Source organism: Staurois parvus, unplaced genomic scaffold (assembly GCF_062004578.1).
Source record: "Staurois parvus isolate SC_StPar_1 unplaced genomic scaffold, SC_StPar_1.0 ptg001506l, whole genome shotgun sequence".
Lineage (NCBI taxonomy): Eukaryota > Metazoa > Chordata > Amphibia > Anura > Ranidae > Staurois > Staurois parvus.
Window position 1 is genome coordinate 247,842 of NW_028319302.1, and position 22,844 is coordinate 270,685.

The window sequence follows — 22,844 nt, forward strand, 5'->3', positions numbered from 1 at the left end:
TACCACATCTAAGGACTGGTAAGTTGCAGCATATAACATTTGTGATCTTGGGTTTGGATACACTTAGATATCAGCAGTCTTATTGTCCATATTTGGGTATTGAAAATGGAAGAAATGCAGGGAAAAGAAATATAGCTAAATGCACATAAGGGACATTGTTACTAACAAGAGACATTTGGCAACTTTTATTCCTGAGCATTTCTGAGCTGACACATCCATTAGATCTCCTCTATCTCCTCTCGCCTCTTACAAGCTTTGGTTGCTATGGTTGAAAAAGGACTTAATGGCACAAGTGATTATAAAAGTAGACAGTGGACTAAACAATCCGGGGTACTTCATAAAAGGATGGAGACAGTTGTATCTACAAGGGCAGATTAAGCTTTTACAGTGCCTTCAACCACCTTGTGAACCTTTCCTAGTCACGCTGCAGAAGTTTGTATTACAGAATTAATTCAACACAATTTAAAGGTTCCCATTCACTTTTCGGTGCTCCAATTTATGTTATCTTCTTTAAGTAGACCAAAACCTAAAACCAAACGCTAACTCAAAAAAGCCTTAACATGTTAATTTACTAAAAATGTCAATATTTGTTATGTAGCACTTTTTGGTATGGCAGGCTAACAATTAACTGCAGGGTTTTATCCATGCATAGGGTGAGGTAAACAGCAACATTTTGTAATTTTATTGCTTAATAAAATTTAGCAGAGTGGGTTAGGGATACGGGATACGCAGTAGATCATTCAAGTTGCAAGGTGAATCTCAGTTTCCAAACCCCAATTAAGTGTAGCTTGTGTTTGCCTTTCTCAGGTTTTCTTGATAGTAGTTTTTGTTATTTGGCCCTTTAAGAGCAGCTAAATCAATGCAATGACAGTGGCAGAGTGCCTGTCTCTGTACGCTGTTTAGCAGACTAGCATGTTTGCTGCCACTACCTATTCCACTCCCCACCTGTCACTGGCTGTTAAGGATGCTGTCAGTTTCACAACCAACAGCCAGCTAGTATCCAATGATGCTGAATTGGGCAGAGCCTCACGGGGAAGCTGAGACATTAATTCCCTATCATGTCTGCTCTTTCCTTTTGATTGGCAGTAGACAGTGGGGCGAGGGGTTTGGCCAATAGTCTGTCTATTGGCTATGGATCCCCCCACTGCCACCTGTCAATCACAAGGAGAGAGCAAACTTGATGGGGAACTAGTGTCCATGAATTCCCATTGGGCTTTTCCCAACCAGCTTTAAAAATCCTTAGTCACTGAGTTGTCTGAGTGGCAGTTTCAGCAGCGAGAGGAAGCTCAGCAGCATTCCGTATGGACACTCAGTACGCCTCCACGTGTGGTGCTTGCCACTAATTCCTATGTGCTTTGACAACAGATACTGTACATGAATTTTTCACCATGAGCCCCCATGTCTAGTGTAGTCATAAACAAAAGCAAACAAGGGCACACTTTCATCGTGCATTACCGTGGTACACCACATATTTATTGTGTAAACAAAAAGATGTATACTCACAAACCAAAGGTAAAATAAAAAGCAGATTATGTAATCCACAATGGCAGTCCATACAATGCTGTGCCCTAATTAGGGATAAGCTGACGCGTTTCTGGAGACGAAACCCCTTCTTCAGCTCTGAAACACATCAGCTTATCCCTAATTAGGGCACAGCATTGTATGGACTGCCATTGTGGATTACATATTCTGCTTTTTATTTTACCTTTGGCTTGTGAGTATACATCTTTTAGTTTACACAATAAATACGTGGTGTACCACGGTAATGCACGATGAGAGTGCGCCCTTGTTTGCTTTTGTTTATCAGTATCCAGATTTCCCGATCTTTGAAGGGCTGCACCTCCTCAGTTGGCATTTCGAATTTCATCTAGTTTGCATGAAGATTTGAGAGCTGGTTTTGTTTGCTTGTCTTTGGATTGCATCTAGTGTAGTCAGTTTTTAATAGAAAAGCAGAGGCACTAGGGATACAGTACACACTCTTTAAAGGTTACCAATTTGCACCTACACATACCTGTTACATGGCCGACAAGAGGTTAAAATGCAATCTCTCTCCCTCTCCCTCTCCCTCTCCCTCTCTCTCCCTCTCTCTATCTCCCTCTCTGCCCCCCCTCTCTCCCTTTCTCCCCGTCTCTCCCCCCCCTCTCCCTCCCTCCCTCTCCCTCCCTTTCTCTCTCTCTCCCTCTCTCTCTCCCTCTCCCTTTCCCCCCTCTCCCTCCTCTCTCTCCCTCCCCCCTCTCTCTCTTTCTCTCTCCCTCCCTTTCTCTCTCTCTCTCTCTCTCTCCCTCTCTCCCCCTCTCCCCCCTCTCTCTCTCCCTCTCCCTTTCTCCCCCCTCTCTCCCTCTCTCTCCCCCTCCCCCCCTCTCTCTCCCTCCCTCTCCCTCCCTCTCTTTCTCTCTCACTCCCTCTCTCTCTCCCTCTCTCTTCACTGAATTCTTATTGCAATATCCAGTGGCAGTATTTTCATTTAATTTTTAAGTTTTGTCCTGCCGCATAAAATCATTCAGTACAACCTATAAATTCACAGTCTATAAATGTAAGCGGTCTATAGACATACAAAGCAAGGAAAGGTTGTAAGCTCTATTGGCATTTATTACTGGAAACCACATTGTTAACAAGAAAGGAAGTGAAAGGAAATCTCCAACAGAGACACAGACAGTTATAAAGATATCATGGATGTTCTTAGCTTCCCAGCTCTACTAAAAATAAGCATTTTATTGCTCATGTGTCCCTGATAGATTTCCCTTTACTTCCTATTATCACCGGTACAGGAAGTTAGGGGAGATCATCTTCCCTACAGGGCTGCAAGCAGCAATAAAAACCAGACAGAAGTTCCAAGATTTTGGTAAAAGTTACAGTTTAAGTTCTACTGGTTTAAGGAAATCTTAAAATAAAGTATTAAAATGTGAAAGTGTATGTTACCATACAACATACATCCCCAACTTCCTTTTTTTTTTATATCTGGAATGGAAAGGTAACGCTTTGCTTTAAAGGGGGAATTGAACATTTTATGGATTTCTTTTTTTTTATTGCAAGTCCTCAGAGAGAAAAGAAACAGGTTTTTCACCGTCGCAGCTCTTGAGATTAATATTAAATCTTGTATAGTGAAACGACAGTACATATACTGTAAACTGATCTCTACGTATCTGAACTTCGATCAACCTAGTTCAATCCCTTGAAAACAAAGGTGTCACAAGTCAAGGGGTTTGCTATTTACTGTATATTGGAATAGGTCATGGGGATATCAACTGTTCCAAGCTACAATCCACCTGTATTGAGCTGTTTGAAGGCATACTTGAAGGCACTGGGTGACCATCTTATATGGTTACAGGTTGAGCATCCATCTATGGGTTGATTTTAGACTGAGATTTTAAGTATTTCATTTCCCGTTAACTACATAGCTCACTATAATGTATTAATACATAAACTGCTGAAGGTTATATAAGGGCAGTGGGTTTTCCCCAACATAGGCTTGATGCAGGATGTGAGGTCTTTGTGTGCCACAGGTTTGTGGGTTCTATCAACGAACGATGATTCAGACTCCTCCTCTGACACCACAGGAAAAGACTGGCACACTTAAGCACGCTCACTCTGCAGGGCTCAATATAATCTAAAACAATGAAGGAAATGTTTAATAAGAGTTACTATGCATTTTACTCTTCAAGAGTACCTGTTGCCTGTTCATAGTTAGTGTAGCACTACCCCCTTAGGGATTGCTGATGATTTTGGTCCCCCTATAGTCCTGCACAGCTAGTCATTCAGCATTTTCCACACAAGCTTGCATTGGGAGTCAGAAACTAGTCCTTGAGCTTTGATTTTTTTTTTTATTGAAGGGATTAGAACTTGTATAGGGTAAGGGAGGTATAGGATGCCCAAGGGAACCGATAACTGAGGACAAACTTCCTGGAACTATTCACAAACGCCTCTTCTGTGACATAGTCTCTGTTGAAGTGTTAGACCGCATCTCCTTGTTGTACCATCCCAGACCCTAGATGAACTCTTCGCCCAGCAATCTGGAGATTTTCTTCCTGAGTAGAGAATCTGGCTCCTGTCGCTTTAAATTTACAGAGGAGGTCTGGTGCAGCCCAATTACTGTCCAAAATCTGACATTTACGTTGATACCTCACATGTGTGTGCGTGTGGGACCAACCCGTGCGTCCACCTTGCGCACTAGTGTGGGAGGACAGGGGCACTTTAATTATTTTTAAAATGTATATATTTTTATTTTTACACTGTCCTTTTAAAACATTTTTTGATCACTTTTATTGCTGTCACAAGGAATGTGAACATCCCTTGTGACAGTAATAGGCATGTGATTGGTTCTCTTTATGGAGAGATCTGGGGTTATTAAGACCCCAAATAACTCCTCTGAACTTAAAAGCATTTTTAACACACCAAGATCAGTGTGCCAGGTTGCTTTTATTGCTGCTCAAAGTAGAGGTGAAAGCATATCCCTGTATACCAATATTAATATACCTGAACTAGGGAAAGTCTAGATAGAGCAGATAAGTGTTAGAACTTTAGGGAGCATATTTTTGCTGTCTATGACCCCCACTGAGGAGGCTTCTCCTCGTTTCCTCTCCCCTACCTTTACCATGACTGCTTGGGGTCTTTGATCAACGTAAAGAGGCAGTAAAGTTGTTTTTTAACTCTTACCTACAGGTAAGCCTATAATAAGACTTACCTGTAGTTACTGTAAATATCTCCTAAATGTGCACTGTTTAGGAGATATTTACTTGTAAAAGACACAACGGTGCATGCTCTCTGAAGGAACGTAAAAAATGCCGGAAAACTGACTCCCGCGAACATGCTTGGGAATGACATCATCGTGGCTCAGCCATTCAAGCTGCCAGAGCCCACGAACCTGAAAGAAGGACCAGGTGAAGATGGAAGCCCTGTCAGCAGTGACAGCACGTTGCTGGAGGGCTTTGTTTTAAGGTGAGTTTCACATAATCCCCTCCCTCCTAGATTGTAAGCTCCAAGGATCAGGGCCCTCGAACCCCTCGTGTATCGCATTGTATTGTTATTGTACTGTCGCATGTATTGTCTCCCATTGTAATGTACAGCGCTGAGCGAACTGTTGGCGCTTTATAAATACTGTATAATAATAATGTGCTTGTATGCGATGCATACTAGCACATTATGCCATTGTCTTGCAGGCTTAAAAAAAAAAAAAAAAGGTTGTGGTTTACTACTTCTCTAAAACCCAGAATCTTGCTTCCACCATCGCTTTCCATTTGGCCTTCTCTTTTACCAAGTTAATGTTCTACCTGATATTATGGCTGCTTCTCATTTCTTAGATGTCCTCCAGTCACCATGTTCTTCTTCTCTCTCTGTTGCTTTATCTACCTATCTTCCACAATCTTACATAACTTTTCTCCAGCCACGTTTTTTGCGATGAGGCTGAAAATCTGCATTTTCTCTTTAATATTCCTACCAACAATTACATGGTTTTGGTTTAGGGCTCATTCACACTGGAATTCTGTGTGGGAGAGCCACGTTCCTGCACTGCATTCTGATGGCAATGCCTTGCTGCGGGGGTCAGGTAAAGTTAACAACACCCCGAACACAGGTCACAAACGCATTGTGTTTGCACACACCGGCCTGCACCAAACCACATGGTACAAAGTACCATGCGATGTGGTTGCTGTGCTTTTAAGAAAAAGTAGGGCATGCATTACTTTTAGCGTGGTGCGGTGTGATTTCATCCCATTGAAATTAATGGGCATGAAATCGCACTGCATAGACCCACATATGAATTGCACAGGAACGCACAATATGTTCTTGTGTGATTCATATCAGGGCATAGTGTAAATTGGCCCTTATTGGATCTTTGTTGCACCTCTTTATTGATGACCATGTGCCTCCAGCTGATTTTCATCCAGATCTTCCTGTAGCACCACCTTTTTTCAAATTCCTTACTGGAGACATTGTGAGGGAAAACATTTCCGTGTCCAAACTTGCATTTGTAGCAGTATTTTCTTTGTGATTAAAGGGAGATGGTTCCTCATCAGTGTCTGTGTTTTCAGAAGCCTTGCCAATTCCAACCCTAAAATCAATGTTCTTCAAGTTTTTTTGATCCATATTACGGCATGAAGGGAATGGATCTAACAGAAAAGCACATACAGCAATAAAAACCTCTGTACTATAAAAAAAAATATTTTACTGTTGTCTGTTCCCCCAAAGGAGACATTTACATCATTCACTGTTACAGATTGGGACAGGAAGTGCGGGAAAATAACTCCAACATGACACAAACAGCGTCAAAAAACTAAACAGGGTTGTAACTCTTCTATTGTAACCCTTCTCCATTAAATTCAAAATGTTATAAAATGTTGGTGGAGATGAGCTATACATTTAAAAAATCAGCATCTTTCTTTGTGGTGTTTGTTTTTTGATAAATAAACTCTAAAGTGATTCATATCATGGTGAATGAGATTTCCTGATAACTGAAGGCATTGCTCCCCAGTTACCCATTTCACAAGCTGTAGACAAAAAATACACAGGGTTGATGTTATTTTTTTATTATATTGTTATATTTTTTCTATATCTTTATACTTTCTAAACAAAAGGAAGCATAAAACAAAAGAGCAATAGAGAAACTCAGTAAAACAAACAATACAATGCTGAATTGGTATGAAAAGAAAATTCCCATCACATCTGCAGTGAGCACCTGTGCGCCATGTTGTTACTATACCACAGACAAGCATGTTTTTATACTCATTATTTGTATGGCTGGAAAGCAAAATAATGTATTGTAGCTATGTTGAATTCAGAAGTAAAGCTTTTATTGTATCAGAGAACAATGTATTTATCTATAAACTCTGGCAAAGAGTATGGAATCACCACTCTTGGAAAATGTTCATTCAATTTTTTAATTGTGTAGAAAAAAACTAATCACAGACATGCCTCAAAACTATTTTCATTTAACATTCCAACCTTCTGGCTTTAAGAAACACTTAAAAAAAATAAAAAAGAAAGAAAACTATAGTCAGACAGTACCTGTTTTTGCAGATCAAGCAGAGGAAAAAAAATCTGGAATCACTTAATTCTGAGGAAAAAATTATGGAATCATGAAAAAAACCCACTACAGTGGACCACTAGTACCTTGTTGCACCACCTCTGGCTTTTATAACAGCTTGAATTCTCTGAGGCATGGATTTAATTATTGACAAATAATATTCTTCATCAATCCGGCTCCAACTTTCTCTTATTGCAGTTGCCAGATCAGCTTTGCAGGTTGGATCCTTGTCATGGACCATTTTCTTTAATTTCCACCATATATTTTCAATTGGATTGAGCTCCAGACTTTTTGCAGGCCATGCCATTGACATTATTATGTCTTTCTTGAAGGAACATTTTTACAGCTTTTGCCCCATGGCAAGATGCATTATCATCCTAAAAAATGATGTCATCATCACCAAACATCCCTTCAAATGATGGAATAAGAAAAGTGTCCAAAATCTCAATATAAACTTGTGCATTTATTGAAAATGTAATGACTGTCATCTCCCCCGTACCTGTACCTGACATGCAACCCGATATCATCAATGATTATGGAAATATGCATGTTTTCCTCAGGCAGTCCTCTTTATACAATTCATTGGAATGGCACCAAACAAAAGTTCAAGTATATCACCCTGCCCAATGCAGATTGGTGATTCATTACTGAATATCACTTCCATCCAGTCATCCACAGTCCATGATTGCTTTTCTTTAGCCCACTGTATCCTTGTTTTTTTCTGTTTAGGTGTTAATGATGGTTTTAGTTTGGCTTTTCTGTATATAAATCCTATTTCCTTTAGGTGATGTCTTACAGTTCAGTCACAGACATTGCCTCTATTTTCTGCCCATTTGTTCCTCATTTGTTATGTTGTGCATTTTCTGTTTTCAGGACATATTACTTTAAGTTTTCTATCTTGACATTTTGATGTCTTCCTTGGTCTACCAGTACGCTTCCCTTTTACAACCTTTCCATTTGATTTGTATTTGGTCCAGATTTTAGACACAGCTTACTGTGAACAACCAGCAAAGTTTGCAACATTCCGTGATGATTTACCTTCTTGAAGAAGTTTTATAATCCTCTCCTTTGTTTCAACTGACATCTCTCATGTTGGAGCCATGATTCATGTCAATCAGCTTGGTACAACAGCTCACCAAGGTGTGCAAACACTCTTTTTTAACTACAGACTGATTAGCAGACAAAATCTGGTGCAGATGTTTGGTTTAGAACTGCAAAGTACATGATGATTCCAAAATAGTTTCCTCAGAATTGAGTGATTCCATATTTTTTTCCTTTGCTTGATCTGCAAAAACAGTTGCAACAGACTAAAGTTTCCTTTCTTTTTTTTTTTTTTAAGTGTTTCTTAAAACCAGAGGATTGGGATAGTAAATGAAAATAGTTTTGAGGCATGTCTATGACTGTTTTTTTTTCTAGACGATTCAACAGTTGAATGAACATTTTCCAAGAGTGGTGATTCCATACTTTTTGCCAGGGGTTGTATAACCAATTGAAATAAAAAGTGTTATTCACCCCTTCTGAAGACTGCTTTCTGTAGCTTCTTGTGTGCTTGCTGTATCTCCAATCAGATTCAAACTTCAAAGGGAGGCATAAATCTGATTTGTTGTTGTAAGAAGGCCTATTGTTGATACTTTGACATCTTACATGCATGCTTCAATAAATGATCAATTTCCTTTCCAATTGATCTCTTCCAGTGGGAATAACCTACCTATAGTCAACTACCCATTCAATCGATATGCAACACACAGGAAGTGGATTTTGATTGACAATTAGGATTAGATTGTAAATTATAAATTCTGTCCCTGCTTCTACCAGGTAAACTAATAATCTGATTGATTGAAATATGATCGTATTCATTAACTTATTGCTGCTGATTGATGGAAAGTGATTTATAATTTTCTACCCAGGCCAATCGTTTCAATTTGATAGTGTGAGATGGGGAAACAGCTCTCATTGTTTGAACACTGTTTGTGTGCAGTAAATTATGGTGTGGAGTAAATTGATGTTTTGACTGACATTCTGCGGTTTAGCCACAAGATGTCACTGTTTTTCTAACACAGGCTCAGACTGCATAGATATTTGTATATTCATGAAGAGGTGGGGTTTTAACACAGAGTTGGGGTTTTTAGTGAACAGGAAGAGGAGACTGCAGCCATGTTTTGGACAATGCTAAATGCAGAAGCCATGTTTTGGACGATGCTGAATGCAGGGTTTATGTGAGCTGAGAATCCAATGACATCCAGGTGTGAAAGCATCCCTCACTAATCAGAGATTGCTGCCAGGAAGGCTGATGAGAGCAGTGGAACTAAGCAACATTTGTTCTGTTCAGTCACCAGCGGATGCAAAGCAGACCCAGGTCGGTAAGATCGTGCACGCACCTCATTTCAGTGTTGGCGCCCAGAGACTGAGTCCAGGCCGATAGTTAGTTAGTTAGTTAGGGTCCCTGTTTGTGTCAGGCCGTAAGTGTTGTTACTGATTATTGGAAGGACTCCACCACTTAAAGTGACATTTCCCATTGGAGAACTGATAAAAACCTACAAACTCAAGCCAGACTGGCGTTTTGCTCAGAAGGAATAATCAGACACGTGCTACAGGACCAGTTATGGGAGGGGGAATACTGTAGATTTGTGTAAGATTGTAAGCTGTTGTGCTGCACCGCAGGCTAGCCCATACCGTACACCCATACACTGATTCCTGCTCTTTTAGGGTAATAACAGGTAAGGTGTGGCAGCTTATTAGTGCCCGCCAGTAGGTAAATTACTTCACTTTCTACCTTCATCCATCAGAAGGCGCCGTGCTGTGCAGCACAAGGGTCTCAGCCTTTGGGCTGGGTGTATGTAAATTTATTGTATGTTCTCAGCATTTGTGGTTGTGTTTACTTGCCACATCTAAGTAAAATTCTGTTGTGGCAAAAGCTGGTGTTGGGGTTGCTTTCCTTGTTCGTGACTTCACTGTATCCTGGGGAGCCCACCCCGGTACACGGCTTACAATAGCATCGGATTGTAATTGAATCTAAATTGGGAAGTTATGGCCACTCAATTTTTTGCAGTTTCAGTCATGGGCGGAGCCTCATGCTGGCGTCATCACGCAACCCAGAAGTGACGGTGTTTTAGTCCTGTATGCTGGCTGAATTGTGTTTAATAATTCACAGTTTTACACATCTCTATGTAAGTGCAATTCAAGTTTATTAAAATGTGTATTAAAGATTTACACAATGTGGAGCATATTTCGTTTTCTCTGAGAGCCTGTGTGGGATTTGAAGCGGCTATATGAGAGTGCCCTGTGGAGTTATCTATTTAGAGTATTTTTACTTTGTGGATTGGATGTAATGCTGGTTTAGAAAGGCAATGTGAATTGGATAAATTAAACACAAGTGCTTTTTGACTTTTCCCCTTCTTTTATAGAGGAATAAATTCAGCTGGTAATCTCACATCTCTCCTTCGTAGTGGTGGCGGCTATCACAAGGACTTTTCTGGATAAGAAATTATAGTGGTGGATTTGAATTATATATTTGGAAGAGGATTTACTCTTTTCATCACATGGACTTAATTACTTAATATTTTTTTTCCATCACGTGGACTTTATTGTTATATTTATGTAGTATTAGCACAACAGATATATTTTTACATTGGTGATTACTATGATAAATATCTCATGGTACTGTTGCAGCTTCTAGATACCTTGACCAGTTGCTAAGCTCCACAAACTGCCTTTTCACTGCCTTTGAACATGGCTTTATTGCCCATCCGGCAGATCATAGTGGCGTTAAGGGTGTTAGTCTTTAGCAAGCCCTAACATCATAGTCTTCTATTGCATCTCATTGTGATTCTAATAACATCCATTCTCAAATGTTTCTTTCCACATTAACCCAGAAGAAGGGGGAGGCTGCATGAAAAGCATTGGCTGTATTTGAAGCTCTTGGTCAATAAATGTTTCAAAAAGGCATTTAAATGATATTTATTGTTGGGTTTAAATATTCTTTAAACTTTAAAATGGAACACAGGTTGACTTCAAGGTGTTCTTAGACATAAATTGACTATCTATTAATCAGGCTGTTGATTGGACAATCTAATGCCAAGGGGACATAGGCACTTTCCTGAATTGATAGGCAGGTGTCTTCGCTGCATAAATCTCTATTTGTTGACTGATACATATCTTTGAATGATAACAGTACTCTTTTATTGTAGAAAGCTCATTTCAGTTCTCTGTCAGTGCCAGTCATGTGACTGGTTCCAAGGCACTGGCTATGAGTAGAGGGGAAGATTTCGGTTCAAACAAAAAATTTGCTTGAGCATCACTCTGTCAAGCTCTTTTGACAGAGATCATGTTCACCTCCCCGGAGGTATTCCCGAGTGTAGCTCGGGGTAGAGTTTCAGTACCAAAGCGGTAACCCCGAGCTACACTCGGGCTTACCATGAGGCATTGCTCAGGGATTCACTGCAGCGCTTACCTTGTCCTTTGCTCCCACATTGTGTTCCCTGCAGCGTCCCCGGCCGATGCCGGCATCCGGCTTCCGTGTTCCGGTCCCTGTGACGTCGGGACATACGGGCACCAGAACCGGCGGCAAATTTGAAATTTTTAAAAAATTGCATTTTTTTAAAAACGATTATTACAAAGTTTAACAGTGCTGTTTCAAACCATTTCACATACATTCTGTCCCGAGTGCTTTGTCCTGTGCCCTGCCTGCATTTTGACTGTTCTTTCTGCCTGGAAACTGAGAAACGTCCATGGCGTCCAAAAAGCGTCCCTTTAGCTCAAAATCGGTTATAGACCGGCTAGAGAACAGCGATAGTAAATCAGAACCACTTGCAGAATTGAGTGATAATGATTCGTGGGGGAAATTCGTCATCAGACACTGAAAACGATTTTGCGACTTTGCTCAGCGCTGTGCGAATTTGGCGCTATATTTCAAATTTCAGTGTTTTTGGTTTGATTATATTATTGAATTAAATTTATTATTATTATATTATTATTTTTTATGATTATTTATTAAATTATAATTTATGATTTCGTGTTTTCAAGTTTTATCATATCCGGAATGTTTACTAGACTCTTGTTCGGACAGATTTCAGTGAGTTATTCCTAAAAATTACAGGCCTAAAATAAAAAAACTACATATTTCCATGCAAAATAATGGTACCGCTTTCAGCACCAAAAATCTGACATAATCATACCGCCAGGGAGGTTAACAATGCCTCAGACATCGCTGAATTTAGGTTTTTAAAGGTAAAAATATCTGCTGTAAGTACTTTTGTCTTATACGTGGGCCAATTAAAAACCATACTAAGTCTAAAATGGCCAAATATTAATTCATCTAAAGATAGCTAGGTTTAGTTCTTGCAATCTAGATTTTAAAAATTCCTGTAGAGAGACGAACAAGCCTATCACTGTTTGAGGCCTGCAAACTGTTATAGAGGTTACGCAATTCAATAATTATTTTCCTGTTCATTTATTTATTATATTCAGGACAAAAATGCATGATTTTGTTAAACATGCATTCAGTTTTTTTTTCATCACATTTGTTTTAAACATTACTTACAAATATTCAGTATTCTTATTTCCAGGCAGTAGATGGCGCTGTAGGCTCTGTTTTATAGGTTTGTCTGACTCCACACCTGATAAAAAAACCCCAAAAAAACCCTGATGTTTCCAGAGCCCAGTAGCTCAAGCTCAAATTGACACACACAACTGAATAAATCATTTGAATGATTCATCCCTCTTCACCTTCCTGGCTGGTGGTTCTCTATAAAATTTCAGTCAGAAAAAAGGAATCTAAAGGCAGAGTTCCTGGTGAGCTATCATATTAAAAAACAGCTCTTTGTGAATCTTGTGTCATTGTGCACTAATAAACATTTAATACTGGGGTATTACATGTGTATTACTATTTATATGTTATGTAGTAAAAAAAAGATCTAAAACAATTGAAAACATGAAAACATAAAAAAAAAAATAATATTGCCCCAAACCATTATTATTTCCCTTTAATAAGCACTGCCGTTCACCCTATAGATTGAGCTGCTAGCCACATGGTGGTTTGCAGTAGGTACTTGTAAGTTTTGGCAACTGTTAGTGCTGTAGATGTAGGGTGGAGAGACTTCTGAATTCTGAATTTTGTGGTCAGTATAATCATGAATTGTTACCACAAGTAAGGCCTGTCATAACCAAAGTTGAAATTTTTACTGAATAATGATGTTCTGAATAATGAAGTTCATGTGAAGAACATGGGAGGTGGAGAAGGTGATAAAGCCACAGTGCATTTTCTGTTAACACCCACTTAAAAGGGAAATATATATATATATATATATATATACAGTCATGGCCGAAATTGTTGGCACCCTTGATATTTTTCCTGAAAATCAAGTATTTCACACAAAAAAGGTATTGCATTAACACATGTTTTGCTATACACATGTTTATTCCCTTTGTATGTATTGGAACAAATATAAAACAGAGGCAGAAAAGCAAATATGACATAATGTCACACAAAACCCCAAAAATGGGCTGGACAAAAGTATTGGCACCCTTAACTTAATATTTGGTTGCACACCCTTTGGAAAACATAACTGAAATCAGTCGCTTCCTATAACCATCAATAAGCTTCTGACACCTCTCACCCGGAATTTTGGACCACTCTTCCTTTGCAAACAGCTCCAGGTCTCTCTTATTGGAAGGACACCTTTTCCCAACAGCAATTTTAAGATCTCTCCACAGGTGTTCAATGGGATTTAGATCTGGGCTCATTGCTGGCCACTTCAGAACTCTCCAGCGCTTCTTTGCCATCCATTTCTGAGTGCTTTTTGACGTATGTTTGGGGTCATTGTCCTGCTGGAAGACCCAGGATCTTGGACGCAAACCCAGCTTTCTGACACTGGGCCCTACAGTGCGACCCAAAATCCTTTGGTAATCCTCAGATTTCATGATGCCTTGCACACAGTCAAGGCACCCAGTGCCAGAGGCAGCAAAACAACCCCAAAACATCATTGAACCTCCACCATATTTTACCGTAGGTACTGTGTTTTGTTCTTTGTAGGCCTCATTCCGTTTTCGGTAAACAGTAGAATGATGTGCTTTACCGAAAAGCTCTATCTTGGTCTCATCTGTCCACAAGACGTTTTCCCAGAAGGCTTTTGGCTTACTCAAGTACATTTTGGCAAACTGTAGTCTTGCTTTTTTATGTCTCTGTGTCAGCAGTGGGGTCCTCCTGGGTCTCCTGCCATAGCGTTTCATTTCATTTAAATGTCGACGGATAGTTCGCGCTGACACTGATGCTCCCTGAGCCTGCAGGACAGCTTGAATGTCTTTGGAACATGTTTGGGGCTGCTTATCCACCATCCGGACTATTCTGCGTTGCAATCTTTCATCAATTTTCCTCATCCGTCCACGACCAGGGAGATTAGCTACAGTGCCATGGGTTGCAAACTTCTTGATAATGTTGCGCACTGTGGACAAAGGCAAATCTAGTTCTCTGGAGATGGACTTGTAACCTTGAGATTGTTGATATTTTGCCACAATTTTGGTTCTCAGGTCCTCAGACAGTTCTCGTCTCCTCTTTCTGTTGTCCATGCTTAGTGTGGCACAGACAGACACACAATGCAAAGGTTAAGTGAACGTCTCTCCTTTTTATCTGCTTTCAGGTGTGATTTCTATATTGCCCACACCTGTTACTTGCCCCAGGTGAGTTTACAGGAGCATCACATGCTTGTAACATTCTTATTTATCCGCAGTTGTGAAAGGGTGCCAATACTTTTGTCCAGCCCATTTTTGGAGGTTTGTGTGACATTATGTCGAATTTGCTTTCTTTCCTCCCTTTTTTTGTTTTGTCCCAATACACACAAAGGGAATAAACATGTGTATAGCAAAACATGTGTTAATGCAATACGTTTCGTGAGAAATACATGATTTCCTGGAGAAATATCAAGGGTGCCAACAATTTCGGCCATGACTGTATATATATATATATATATATATATATATATGTATGTGCAAAATATTCTAAATATATGTAAAAAACATACACAGATAACTACTATTATCTACTGATATTTATATTTTCTACTAAGATGATAAATAAAGATCTTTAATTATTCCAGTACCATATAAAAGCAAATCAGGCATTAATGTTAAATGTTTTTAAAAAGCTTGCCTGTAAAAAAAGGAATTAATGCTTACCCCACCATCCATGCTGTGCATCTTTGCCTTTTTGAAAAACAACGGTGGCTGAAAAATAAACTGACACACTAATTAGAATGTAAGATGCCTGGTCCTTCGCTGTGCTCTGTGTTTCTATCCATAGGCAGCTACATCATTGCAGGACATAATGATGACATAGGGACTTTCAGATGGAACCACAGCACACAAAGGGGGACCAGGCATCTTGCACAGGCAGGACTTTTTGAAAACTGTAAAGCCTAAGCCTGTATTTTCCTGGGACAATGCGTTATATGTTTCTTGCTTGGCTGTATGGTATCTTCAATCTTTTAATATTTATGTTCACCTGGATTTGCTTTTAAGTATGTATTGGGCTGGACCATATCTTTTCTCGTGTTTATATATGTATAACATAACCATTGTCAATGGATGTAGTACATATTTATTATTTTTATAGACTGAAAGTGTTGTCTGCATGTGCAAAAGGTGTGGATCCTGAAGAAGTAAGTTTCTTGCAAACGTTGATCCATAACACCAAAATATATACCAAATGGATGCTTTATGTATATGTTATACACTGGATGTGGTTGCATTTTAATTATGTTTTAAATGTAAAAATAAGGATTGCTGGTGTTTTATTTATATATATGTATATGATCTCTTTGTGGTACGTTTAAAGTCCCATCTCTTTTCTTCCTCAATGCCCGTTACCACCTGTAATCAGGGATGGAACCCAAAGAGTGCTGTTGCCAATAACAGAAGGGTTTCCTACATTTATAGTATTTTACGACAACAGAAAAAGACAGTCTACTGATAGTCCTTCCCACTTGTATGCCTAGAGAGATATGGAACATTGGCATAACTGTTAAGGTGGCTTCCTCAAATTAGTGTTGAGAAGCCAATTGAATGTGGTGACACATCCTCAGAATTACAGAACAAATGCAGTTGCATGCAACTAACTACTACCAGATATACTGTATCTAGGAGCTGTTTAACTAAGCCAAAATATTCGTGAACTTGTGCATTGACCATGCAGGATAAGGGAAAAGGTTCGCTTGAATGCTGCTCCTGCAGCAGAGTCTACTCACCTTACCTCTGCTCCCCAGCTACCCTGTTTGCCACTAAGAATGAACAAAAATGCCTAGTACTTGTAGGTTTGGTTAAAATGTGACTCATTATCTATTCTGCCAGTTGTCACTTACTTGGTGGTTGGCCAGTGCTGTCACATAAGGCCATGTTGAGACTAAGATTCATTTGGAACTTACACAGGTCTTTTCCCATTTCCAGCTGTGAATGGAGCAATGGTTACCTGAAAGGAAAATTAGTATAAGTTCCTGATGTCCAACCTGTAGCCCAGTGGCTGCATGTGACCCCTTGGTACTTATTGTGTGACCTTTGAAGCTTCTGCTGACAGTGATCAGTATTTTCCTTACCTAGGTGCTTACTCAGGCCATTGAAGGAAAAACATTTTATAGACTGGGCTTCAGCAGGTAAATATTTTTTTCTTTCATGATATCTTGCTTTCTGTGATGTCCATCTTTTTTACATTTTTTATTTTTTGATCACCACTGGCATAAGCTGCACAGGCTCCTTAATGTTTTACCACCAACCCCTTTTAAGATTGGAGGAACTGAACAATGGATTACAAGTGCACCTCACCTGTGTCTGTGCGATCTGTGAGTCTCTTGGTCCCAGTGGCAAATGTGACTTGTAGTCTTCCCATTCAGAGGACCCTGTAGCAGATAGCCTCTACAGCTGCACTACATATAAAAACTGACTGCTGAAGGGAAAAGCACCCTATGACTCATTTAAAATGGGGGAGAGGCTGTTTCATAGTGGGAGGTTTGGGAAAGAGATCATCTTTAATGTTACACCCTAAATATGTATAATGTAAACATGGTACGAAAAGGGCGTATGCCTTTAAGTAATAAGGCTGTAGACAAGGATTGCATTTCTCAACATTTTTTGGTCATGGCACCCTTTAAAAGTAAGCAAAATCTCAGGGTCCCCTAGTCTAAAATGTAAAAAACATAAATGTTACTTCTCAATGGGAAACCTAAGTCTGGGATAATGCACACAACCACCTTGGTAAAATTAATAATTCCTCAGATGACTACATTTGTCAGGCCACTTACATGGGGGATATTCCTTTCTCTTTTGATGGTTGGTATTTAGTGATCTCAGGGTACCCTCTTGATAATTTTTTAATTTGGGTACGGTAGTCTTTTCTTTCAAGCTGTATTTTAATTTGGTGTTTTTCATTTTTTTCCCTTTTTTTTTTACTTTTCTGTGGCCCCTTCTATTTTGCTGTCCCCTCAAGCTGTCTATATGGTACTATCCATTGAGAGGTAATATTTTGTTGGTTTATGTGTTTGTTTGTTTTTTCTCCTTCTCTGGGGTTGTTATGGTGATCCAAAATATGATATATTACAATCTATATAGGCATTGTTATGGATGTTTTCAGCATTATTGTTTTTTGTTGTGTGAGCTCTATATTAATTATGAATTATGTAATTTATCATCCTACAATGTTACTATAACCTATAGAACGAAGTGGATCCTGAAGAAGCTCTCATTTGTGCGAAACGCATCGATTCTTCATACTCTCACTTCAAAATCTGCATATTTTTAATATACATTTGTAGCTGAAATGGATTGTTGGCATATAACTTTGAGATTTTATTTTAACCTGTATCAATAAATATTGCTTTTATATTATATTTTGGGATTTGCATGTGGTAAATACAGCACCTTTAAAGTCCCCTTTGTTCCGTGATTGCCTTCCCCTTCTTTTCTTTTTGGGGGGGGAGGCCTCATAGAATTCTCTGCTGTTGTTTTATACTTGATAAAATGAACTTCACATCAGAGGTCCCCCATCATGTCAGAGGTCTATCTTGCTTGTCAAAATCACCCCTTCACACCAGAGGTTTAATCACATCAGAACCCACCTATACTTTAGAGGCCCTCATAAACAAAAGAGCACCCATAAAATCGAAGACCCAATATGGATGAGCCCCCATCAATCAGTGCCTCCCTATCACCACAGAGTCCCCTAATCACATCAGAGGTCCAATCACCTCAGAGTCCCCCCACCACATAGCCCACCAATCACACATGCCACCATTACAGAGCTTCCAACCACACAATCCCCCCATCACAGAGCCTCCCAAACACATAGTCCCCTATCACAGAGCCCCCAATCACACAGCCCCCATCCCAGAGCTCCCCAATCACACAGCCCCCCATCACAGAGCTTCCCAATCATACAGATAAGGCACCATTCCTCCCACTGACACCAATATTGGGGCATTATTCCTCCCACTGACACCAATGATAGAGCAGTATTCCTTCCACTGACAACAATAATGGGGCATTATTCCTCCCACTGACACCAAGGATAGGGCACTATTCCTTCTACTGACACTAATGATAAGGCATTATTCCTCCCACTGACACCAAAGATGGGGCACTATTCTTCCCACTGACACCAATAACGGGGCATTATTCCTTTTACTGACACCAATGATGGGGCACTATTCCTCCCAATGATACCAACAATGGGACACTATTCCTCCCACTGACACCAACAATGGGAAACTGTTCCTCCCATTGATGCCAGTGATGGGGCACTATATCTCCCGTTAATACCAATGATGAGGCATTGTTTACTCCCACTGATACCAGGACATTTTCTCTTGCTACTGACCACAGTCTTGCCCCCCTAAAGTCTGAAGGACAGTAAACTGGCCCTTCGTTTGTTAAGTTTGGAGAACCCTGCTTTAAAGCAACAAATGATGCCTAGAGCGTCATCGGTTGTAATGGTGCAGCTAGTTAGCCTGCCATCACCATGGCAGCTCATGACGCTGATCCAGGTCAGACTGGGTCTCATGCTGGCAGCACCCCAGATTAAAAAACACTGCTGCAAACAGTAAAAAGTGGTTGGACTTGCCGGCACAATGAATTATTTCTCTTTTTTTCCCCTTACATTGATTAATTCCTACTGTTGATAAGGTGTCATGAAGAATCAAAAATCCTCTCTTGTATTAAAAGAGGTATAGACTCCAGAGAGAGAGATATCATTTCCCCCGGTACAAATCATTAGTAAGACCTCATCTGGAATATGCAGTTCAGTTTTGGGCACCAATTCACAAAAAGAACATTGGGGAACTGGAGAAAGTACAGAGAAGGGCAACTAAACTGATAAGAGGCATGGAGGAGATCAGCTATGAGGAAAGATTAGAGGGACTGAAATTATTCTCTCTTGAGAAGAGGAGATTAAGGGGGGATATGATCACCATGTATAATACATAAAGGGGGGATATGATCACCATGTATAATACATAAGGGGGGATATGATCTCCATGTATAATACATAAGGGGGGATATGATCTCCATGTATAATACATAAGGGGGGGATATGATCACCATGTATAATACATAAGGGGGGATATGATCACCATGTATAATACATAAGGGGGGATATGATCTCCATGTATAATACATAAGGGGGGATATGATCACCATGTATAATACATAAGAGGGGATATGATCTCCATGTATAATACATAAGGGGGGATATGATCTCCATGTATAATACATAAGGGGGGATATGATCTCCATGTATAATACATAAGGGGGGATATGATCTCCATGTATAAATACATCAGTGGTTCATATAGTGAATTCGGTGTAGAGCTATTCATCCTGAGGTCATCACAGAAGACAAGGGGACACTCTTTAGGTCTGGAGGAAAAGAAATTTAATCTCCAAACACAGAAAGATTTCTTCACAGTAAGAGCTGTGAAAATGTGGAATAGACTCCCTCAAGAGTTGGTTCTGGCCAGCTCAGTGGATTGCTTCAAAAAAGTCCTGGATTCTTTCTTGAATACACAGAATATAACTGGATACTAACATTTATAGGTAAAGTTGATCCAGGGAATATCTGATTGCCTTTCGGGGGATCAGGAAGGAATTTTTCTTCCCTGCAGGAGCAAATTGGATCATACTTTGCTGGGTTTTTTTGCCTTCCTCTGGATCAACTGTGGGTATAGGATTATAACTTTGTTTTTTGGTTGAACTGGATAGACTTTTGTCTTTTTCAGCCAGACTAACTATGTAACTATGTATAATAATTTGATGACTTGGTCCTTGTGTGTGGCACATAATCATGGGGAAGTCCACATTTTGCCAGCATCAGATGCCCAAGCACCCTATCCTGCCATCCCTGTCAAGTCTTCCTGTGTCTTTTCTCATTCATTGTCCTGTTCCTTCTCTCCTGTGCCTTGTTACAATCTTATCTTTGTTTCCTGCCATCACATCTTCCTGTGTCCTTGTCTCTGACATCATTCCTTGTCTAATCCTCCCGCCATCACACATCATCCTCTACAGCGTCAGGGTCTTTCAATTAAACAATGCAGCAACACAGCCTGGGATTTTCTTTACAAGGGCACTTCAATGGCCTGCAAATACATCTGTCCTATAACCCTCCGTCCTCATTCATCTTCCCTCAGTGAAATTACAGGGTTTGTGATTACACTAGAAACCCCAAGTTCTCTTTGAAACTTCAAAACTGTTTAGACATCAAAAAACCACAACATTGCAATAAACCCATTTCTGTACACTCTCCACCTTCGTTACTGCATTGTGCCTTTGTCATTTAGATGGCTTTAATGAGACAGCTATACTAATAGCTGCACGTGTGACATTTAAACATTTTCTCATTATCAGTGAGAATACCTCGCTGATTTCAAAGAGGTCTCTCACTGTCAGCCCTGTACTGGAAGTAGTGGTGCATGATGAAATGAAAATTTTGATGCCAAAACCGAAAATTCAAAATGCACTTGGCCAAAAACCGAAACTGAAATGCAAAGTTTTTAAAAATTAATTTATATTTTTTTGAAAACAAAAACACTTTGATTAAAAAAAAACTAAAAAAACAATAAATATACACCAATTTTTTTGTAAAACATGAAAGAGAATGAGTTACGGCGAGTAAATAGATACCCAACATGTCATGCTTTAAAATTGCGCACGCTCGTGGAATGGCGTGGAACTGCGGTACTTAAAATTCTCCCTGGGTGATGCTGTAAAAATGTCTACAGGTTAGCAGTATAAAGTTACAGAGGAGGTCTAGTGCTAAAATGATTGTTCTTGCTCCGACGTTAATGGCGATACCTCACATGTGTGGTTTGAACACCATTTACATATGTGGGCATGGCCTATGTATACGTTCCCCACTAAGTGTGAGCACAGGGGACGGGGGCACCTTAAACTTTTTTTTAAAAATATATTTAATGGGGTTTTTTTTCGCACTGTCCCTGTAAAAAAAAATTAAATCACTTTTATTTTTATCACAAGAAATGCTTGCATCCCATGTGATAAAAATAATTAGTGACAGGCCCTCTATATGGAGAGATATGGAGTCAATAAGACCCCACATCTCTTCTCTGCAATGTAAAGCATTGGATCAAAAAAAGCATTGATCTAGTGCTTAAAAAAAAGAATGGCCGGAACCGTAAGTGACATCGCTCCGGTCTTCCAAGGGCATAGAGAAAAGTGGAGGCATCTTTCCTTCCCTCATCTCTATGCTCAGCGCCAGGATCGCTTGATGGTTTCTCAGGTAAGGCTGACAACTACCAATCGGCAGGTGGGTGGCGTTGAGAGGTGGGGTATTTTCGGCACCTGTGTCGATGCTTTTTTTCATTTCGGCCGACGGCCGAAAGGGGTGTTTATGGCCAAAACGTTTCGGCCACCGATCTTTCAGTGCATCCCTAACTGGAAGCCATTGTTATAAATGCATTCTATGTACAGCATTAATGCATTGCTTTGTAACCATCCTGTGTGTGTGTAGTATTCGGCAGTTAATGGCCCAATGACAATATAAACTACTCATACTATTATTTAAAAAAAAAAAAATATGTCTGTTCTATCGTGATTAAAATATTACTGTTCTAAAACCCATTCATGTGTCTTAACCTCCTCTGCGGTATGATTCTTTCCGATTTTTTGTGCTGAAAGCGGTACCATTTTTTTGCATGGAAATATGTAGTTTTTTATTGTAGGCTGTAATTTTTAGGAATAACTCACTGAAATCTGTCCGAACAAGAGTCTATTAAACATCCCGGATATGATAAAATTTGAAACACGAAATCATAAATTATAATTTAATAAATAATCATAAAAAATAATAATATAATAATAATAAATTTAATTCAATAATATAATCAAACCAAAAACACTGAAATTTGAAATACAGAGGCAAATTCGCACATCGCTGAGCAAAGTCGCAAAATCGTTTTCAGTGTCTGATGATGAATTTCCCAACAAATCATTATCACTCAATTCTGCAAGTGGTTCTGATTTACTATCACTGTTCTCTAGCCGGTCTAAAACCGCTTTTGACGTAAAGGGATGCTTTTTGGACGCCATGGACTTTTCTCAGTTTCCAGGCAGAAAGAACATTCAAAATGCAGGCAGGGCACAGGAAAAAGCATTAGGGACAAAATATATGTGAAATGCATTGAAACAGCAATGACAGCAAAAATGCCATTTTTTAAAAATTTCAAATTTCCCGCCGGTTCCGGCGCCCGTACGTCCCGACATCACAGGGACCGGAACACAGAAGCCGGATGCCGGCATCGGCCGGAGGAGATAGCCGGGGATGCCGCAGGGGACACAT